Raw genomic sequence first — 7,455 nt, forward strand, 5'->3', positions numbered from 1 at the left:
GATGTAAAAAAAAAAACGTTGGGTGTACATACTCGAGCGTGTCAGATTAAGATACTGTATATGCCCTACGTGCGAGCCTACTTGTCTCTTATAATAAATTCATATTAATCTGACAGTTTGCGTGGTGGGGCTGGCCGTATGGAAGAGCGTGTCTGATTTTTAGAGGATATGTTAATTGGACCCAAAGGAAGCTTCTTTTCAAGGGACTGACAATTCGGATGTGACGCAAGGTCACAACGCACCTTTGAAAATGCAAAAAAAAACGTTACTTTTATACACTTTTCACACAGATAGTTAACCTCGGTGTTGCAAACGTCTTGACCCATTAATCTGATAATAATCAAGGGGGGTTTTCTTAATCTGACAGCTTGAAGATGATAACAAGGCATTTTTTTAAATATCTCCATTCCTGTACCTCTAATCCTTTCTGTATTCATTATGAAAGTTGCAGATAATAAAATTCTGTTCCACTTTTATCTGAAGTAATTTTTATACTCTCAACCGTTTTTCAGCTAGAGGGCGATAAGAGTGCGAAGCCAAGACACACATGCGAAAGGCCAAGGTAGAAACCCAGTCTAATGTACATTCATCGCCATCGCATGCTTCGAACAAAATTTGTAGAAAATGTTATGCCCTACATATTTTATAATGAATGTGAAAAGAATTTGAAGCCCAGAAGAGGAGATAAATAAAAAAACTGATTTTTGTGACTTTGGCCAATTTTTAAAGTTAGACAATCTTGAATCATTAGCTTCAATATAAGAAAAAAAGCTACCGCGCTCGAGAATGTACACATGACGTTTTTTTTACAAGTTTGGCGCCTTTCCACATATTTTCGTCGCACTTAAATTGTCAGGGAAGTAATACCTCAAGAATACCCATTCAAAAACAGCTTTAACTAGTTCTTGATTTACGCTTTCAATTTTCTAAGGAAAGCCTTTATTTTTTTCTTCATTGAAGTTAAAGGACTTCTTTATGTCACCCCGTCTCTATTTTCTCCAATTTAGTTGGTTTTTCATGAGAAAAAAAATTGAACTTTAGTGTCATAAAACTTGTTTTCACAATCATTTTTCGACAGTCTTTCAACATATTCCGATTAAAATAGCGGCGATGTGACATCAGCGATTCAATTCTTTATGAAGCAAAAAATTTTATAGTGATATATACCAAAATTACGCTGAAATTTAGGAATAACTGAAAATCTTTCCATATTCCTAATATTACCTCTCGCGTCGTAATTTCCATTTTTCAACTGTATCAGTTCGTAATTCAGGTTATTGCTCAAAGATGTGACACATTTCCGTATTTGGGGTAGCAATGTGTGTGAAGTTGGCCTAGCACTTTTCGATTTTCGGAAAAAAAATTTCTGAATTGTGCTAGGTTTGTGCTGCTTTGTGCCGTTAAAAATTTTTTTTATTCCACACGTTTCTCAAAATATTTCACAAAATGTATAGAATGGGCCAGCCCAGCACTTATCGAAAAAATGAGTTTTGGCGACTGAGACAGGTTGTGCTATGCATGTACAGTGTTGTGCCGTTCTAATTTCTGCGCAAGTCCCTCTTATCTCCTGGCAAATCGAAAATGAAGAAAAAAATTAGCCCAGCACTTTTGTTTTTTCTTCTCAAAAATCAGTGGAAACATTTGTGCTGACTTGTGCCGTAAATATTTTCTCGAAAATTCGTCGGGTTTTCCGGAAAATTTTGAAATTAAAAAAAAGTTAGCCCAGTACTTTCGTTTTATCTCAATAAAACATATGTGCGCTATACGTGTGCTAACTCGTGCCTTTGAAATTTTCACGAAAATGGAAAAAAGTCAGAATTTTGACTTGCAACTCGAAATTCCGAGATACAAGTCAGAATTTCAACATGTAAGTCGGAATTCCGAGATACAAGTCGAAATTCCTTTTTCTCTGTGTCACTTCAACGCTTCCGTAATTATCTTGAAAAGAATTTGAACAAAGATCGTAGAGTAGAAAGATAGAAAACGCCCTCATATCTCTAGTACTAAAATGGCCAGTGAAAACACATCTGACAATGAGATGGCACTGAGAACGTACTCTCAATACAGAAAAAGTGTTTGATAACAATTTTCTGTTCAATGATTGAAGGATGCGAAATTCGAATTCTATTCCTTGTATTGAATTTCAATATCGACTTCATTGAGACAAAAAAACAAACATCACGGGCGACAAAACAAAAGTATGGTTTTGTTTTGTGACTAGGATGTTAGTTTTCATCTGAACATTGTTTGGGATCAATTGATATCAACGAAATGCTCTGTAGGATGTGCTATATTTTTATTTGAAATTTATAAACATTCACAAAAATTTGAAATTATGGACAACGCATTGACTAGGACAACTCTTGTGATCTGCTATAGGTCAAAGGTGTTATTTCTGTGCAATACGTTTTTCAGATTTATAAACTTAGTGGAATTTGTACAATACGAGACCTGTATGTTAGCCCGTCAGTATAGTTTCTCTATAATTTCTTTATGATATGGTCTCTTTATGACACAATATACAAGATGATTAATGAATAAACAAATGAACAAAACACTCACAGCAGATTTCACAAAACTTTGACTTTCCAACAATTTGACAGTCACTAGTTGCCCAAAACGAAGTCAATAAAAACTCTGCATTTCTCAATATATTGAAGGAGTAGCAATTGAGAATCTTTGAATGGACGTATAAAAGTCATAATTTGCCCTAAATAGGCCCTTCATGTAGGGGATGCTTCTACATACCGCAATTTACGTGGATGGACAGTTCTCAATCTCACTCTACTTGCAGTAAAATGTTCATTGCACTTGGTGTAGTCAGTAATGTTTTTATGCCCTGAAAATTTTATCCACTCGTAGCACTGAAAATAAAAACCAATGAATGACCGAGTCACTTGTTACCAGATTTAATACTTACATTCTCATTTTTCTTTTTTTTGATCGACAGTTCTTCACCATATAATAATTTTCTAACGATATTTTGAGAGAAAGAAATCAGACAAAAATTTCAATAATCACTAACTAGAACGTGATTGATGAACAAAAGGCAGTACGATAATCAAAACCTCTTCGATCGAAAGGGTCATCTGAAATCTCACAAAATTTCATATCTTTCTGCAAATGTCCCTTGAATTAAAATTTTAACCAGTCTCGGTGCCTTAAAAACACTTTTGAAACACAGATGGCGCTTACATCACTCTAGTCGCTTCGTGTCCTGTCTTTCTTCTCTATAATCTTTGAATTTGAAAAATTTTGACTGACAGTTCAGTGTTTCGAGAAAGAACTGATTTTTTTTATAAAAATTTTTTTCAATTTTTTCAGTTCGTCCGAAATCATGCTTCTCCCATGGATGCCTATATTACATCCAGTTGTATTATTGTACAAAGAAACAAAATCCAATTTCTTCGTGACGCACCTAATCGGATCAAGGGCAAAGAAGGATGTTATCGAAAACCGCCACCCCTTTGTACCCACCGAACCAGGAAACGTCCAACAACCCCAAAACCCACCCCGCGGTCATTAGTTCTATCCCATAATGGATTTCCGGCGTTTGTCCGGGATTCTTTCGTTCGATTATTTGTTACCGGATTAAGTTGTTTGCCTTTGGCTCTCCTCTCGTTCTTGGCGTTTTCGGAATGATGGATATCTGCGTCTTCCTACTCGAAAAATCGCCGTATCCTGTACACAAGAACGATGGAACAATAATATTTGTTTTGGTGCGATTTTGTTGAGGTATAAGCCGGATATGTTTATCCGACCTGGTCCTACCTCGTAAATTCTAAAAATACGTCCGTGTTTGTGGGTTTATCGATTCGAAAGTATCTATGTTAGTACAACTGGGGATTATGTCTTATTTATATTTATATTGAAGGAAATATCGGAGAATTTTGATTTATTGATACGTGAGCGAAGGAACTCGCAGAGAAAAAAATATTGATCTCTATATTATAGGAATTTTTTGCGATCTTTTCATCATTCCGGATTTTCCCATTTAACATTTCGACACTGATTCGTCAGCAGTCTTCAGATACTATCCCGTTTTGGTCGAAGAAGTCGTCTATTTTTACTTACCTATGTTTTTTTGACCTTATATTCCTTGTCATCCAGAGATCCGATCATTATGGAAATTTCAGTAATATACGAGGATATATTGAAAAATTCTTAGCCTGCTATAGAACCCAACAAAATTTCAATGTCAAAATATTTTATTACTCAACATATTCTCCTCCTAATTGGATATTTTTATTACAGCGATTCTGCAACGTTACTAGACCTTTTAAAAAAAATGTTTCTTCTTGCTCTGCAAACCAGACCTCCATAGCTTTTATTACTTCCTCAATGGAAAAATTTTTACGACCTTTTAAACTTTTTTTCAGTTGAGAGAAGAGGTGATAGTCGGATGGAGCCAAATCTGGTGAAAAAGGGGGGTGTTCTAACCCTAAATCGCGAATTTTTTTGCATAGCAACATGGGATTTGTGTGCAGGGACGTTGTCCTGCAAAAACAAAACACCTTTGGCTAGCTCCCCGCGTCTTTCTTCTTTGATTTTTTCCCGTAGAGTGGTCACTAATGTCGAATAGAAATCTCCGGTTATTGTTCTACCCTTATCCAAAAAAATCAATCATGATTACTCCATGGCAATCCCAAAAAACTGAAGCAAGAACTTTTCCAGCTGATTTTTGGACACGAAACTTCTTAGGTCTTGGAGAACTAGAGTGTCGCCATTCCATCGATTGTTGCTTTGTTTCTGGATCGTAGAACTGTATCGAACGCGATGCTTCTACCCTTGCATGGTTTTGGTCAACATTCAAACATTTGGGGATCCATTTTACAGCAATTTTTTTCAAGTCCAAATTGACGTGAACTACATATATGATGAACGTTTCAGTCCAATTCGACGGTCTGATAAAATCATGTCATGAACTGCATCGATATTTTCGAGGACTGTCACAGAAACTGGCCTTCCCAATCGGTCATCATCTTCAATGGAAAATTTACCTCTTTAGAAGCATGCAATCCAAATACGAAGGACATTGATCACCAAGGGTTTTAAGCATATCTTCGTAAATCTGCTTACCTCTTAACACTTTTAAATACATATACTTGATGATGGCTCCATACTCCAATTTTTGGATTTCCACAATTTCGGTTGACATCTTCTTTCTTTCAATTTATTGCGTAACTCAGGTTTACTTTTTTGACCTCAAACTCCACACTGACATCTCTTATAAGTTATTGTTCATTGCTATGGTAACGAAATATTTTTTTATGCATGGAACTGGTCTCGGCTAACTAGATATCAGTACATCCTCGTAGTGAATAAATCACGCCTTCAGAGTGGGACAGGTGAATAATAAACGAATTAATTCAGATGCATAACATATCCGCAGATAATTAAATCAACAAATGTTACAATTCAGATCGAACTAACAAACTAACCATCGCTCGAAGTATTACCGAAAATTTTATTTCGTTGACAAAGAGTAGATGCTGACTATGGTCCTTCAATTGAATTAGTGTAATTGGTTAGTGGCTTGGGGACTATGGGCAATATACCGCTTGAAATAGTTGTTGAAGTAAAAGTTGTGGTTATTTTCAAAGTGGTGTATTGCAAAGGCTGTTTTTTTCATTACTCATTACATACTCCAGATCCGGAGTAGTGTTACTGATATTCATTTCGCTCTCACTATCCATTCTTGATCATAATGAACACTAACATTCAAACCACGTACCTAATTCGCTCGTAAAATCTACCAGATTTCGTGAAGAATTAATTTGACAAGAGCAAATGACGATTATTGTCACTGGCATTCATCTTTTCACCAAATTCTGAATAACCAAAATTGATTAAATCTGTCCTCTATCTAATATTGTTAATTTATTGAAAAACAGCCAGACGAAAGTGTATGCGGACGAAAAGTGTATGCGGATGGAATGTACTTGCCTTCAAAAATAGCTTTTCGTTAGGAAATTAGTATACAAAATGTCATTTTTTGTTTAGATCGACGGAAAACTTCCTCATGAGTTTTCTCTCCAGTCTCGCAATATGTAAAAAACAACTAATAATAATGAAAATTTTTAGTTACAAACTGCTCATAATCGCCGACGCTTTTGGCTCAACGATGTTTCAATTGTTCTGCCTTTCGCCTGTCTATCCTAGGAATTAGGGTTTTGCTGAGAGATAACATGCTTAAAACGGCCATATTTTGAGTAACATGTTTATTGACCACTCAAGAACCTCAAAATGGTATGTTCTAAAATGGAGAAGCACACGATTTACAGAGAGCACTGTTTTCTTCTACTGAAACTCACGATTATCAGTAACATAAATAGAGGCCCTACGTTGGGTGCCAATAGAATACCAGGTTCAATGTCAAGGTTTGTGAGCTACTCCGATTGATCTAATATACAGGGTGTATTTGAAATTGAGGTTTTTTTTTTCAACAAAAGAACTGGTCAAAATGAAGCGTCACACCAAAAATCACCTATACAAAACTGTCAAAATGACAAAGTTGAAAAAAAAAATTGAAAATGATAACTGGAATAGATCCTAATACCCTAATAGACCTTTTATTAGCTGAATTATAGCAAAGAAAAAACTCATCTCCTGATTCCATGTGTTTTCGTTTTGGATATTGGCTCGTTCGATATTTACGTGGTCATGAAAATGGAAACTTATAGGATTGCCTGAGCCTACTAACACGATTTTATGAAATGGCTCATTTCGAAACCAACTGACAGAAGAGACTTGGGACACAAGTGTAAAAAAAAGAATAATACTTCAAAATCTCATAAATAAAATTCGTCTAAATTATTCACGATTTTTTTTCACAATGAGCATCACAAACTTCATGTTCGAACATTCCAACAATCGTAGTAAAAATGGGATGAAATGGGGAAACATTATAGCACTTTTCCAACATAACTAACATAAGCACTTTCAAGAAACTGCCTCGATTTTCTAAATTTTTTTTCACCCTAAATTACACGATACAACAGTTGTGATTCTCTCATAAGTGACCTGATGCTTCTAATCCGATGAACTTGGTACTGAACCATTCATTGTCCAGCCATATGTTCATGCATTGTTTAGTTTTTGCGATGACGGAGTCACCTTCCACAGTGCCGTACTTGAAATTCAATGAAATTCTATCGAACTTCTAGATATTGTATCTAAGCCATCTTGGATATTTTATATGGAGAATTTTTGGTTAAACGACTTATTTCGATGAGTTCTACCTTCTTTCAAAAAAAAGTCTCACCTTTGAAAACCCAGTAGATTTTAAAAAAAGCTACTTCAAAATATGCAGCCTGACACTTAGTCGTTTATGGAGTTATGAAGTCTACTTGCTAGGATTAGAAGCAACAACATTGTTTTCACTTTGGATTCATCCATCTTTGCACAATATCATTCAGGACTACAAAAACATCGAAAATATGTCAGAAATTTTAT

This window comes from Coccinella septempunctata, chromosome 9 (genome assembly GCF_907165205.1).
Source record: "Coccinella septempunctata chromosome 9, icCocSept1.1, whole genome shotgun sequence".
Classification (NCBI taxonomy): Eukaryota; Metazoa; Arthropoda; class Insecta; order Coleoptera; family Coccinellidae; genus Coccinella; species Coccinella septempunctata.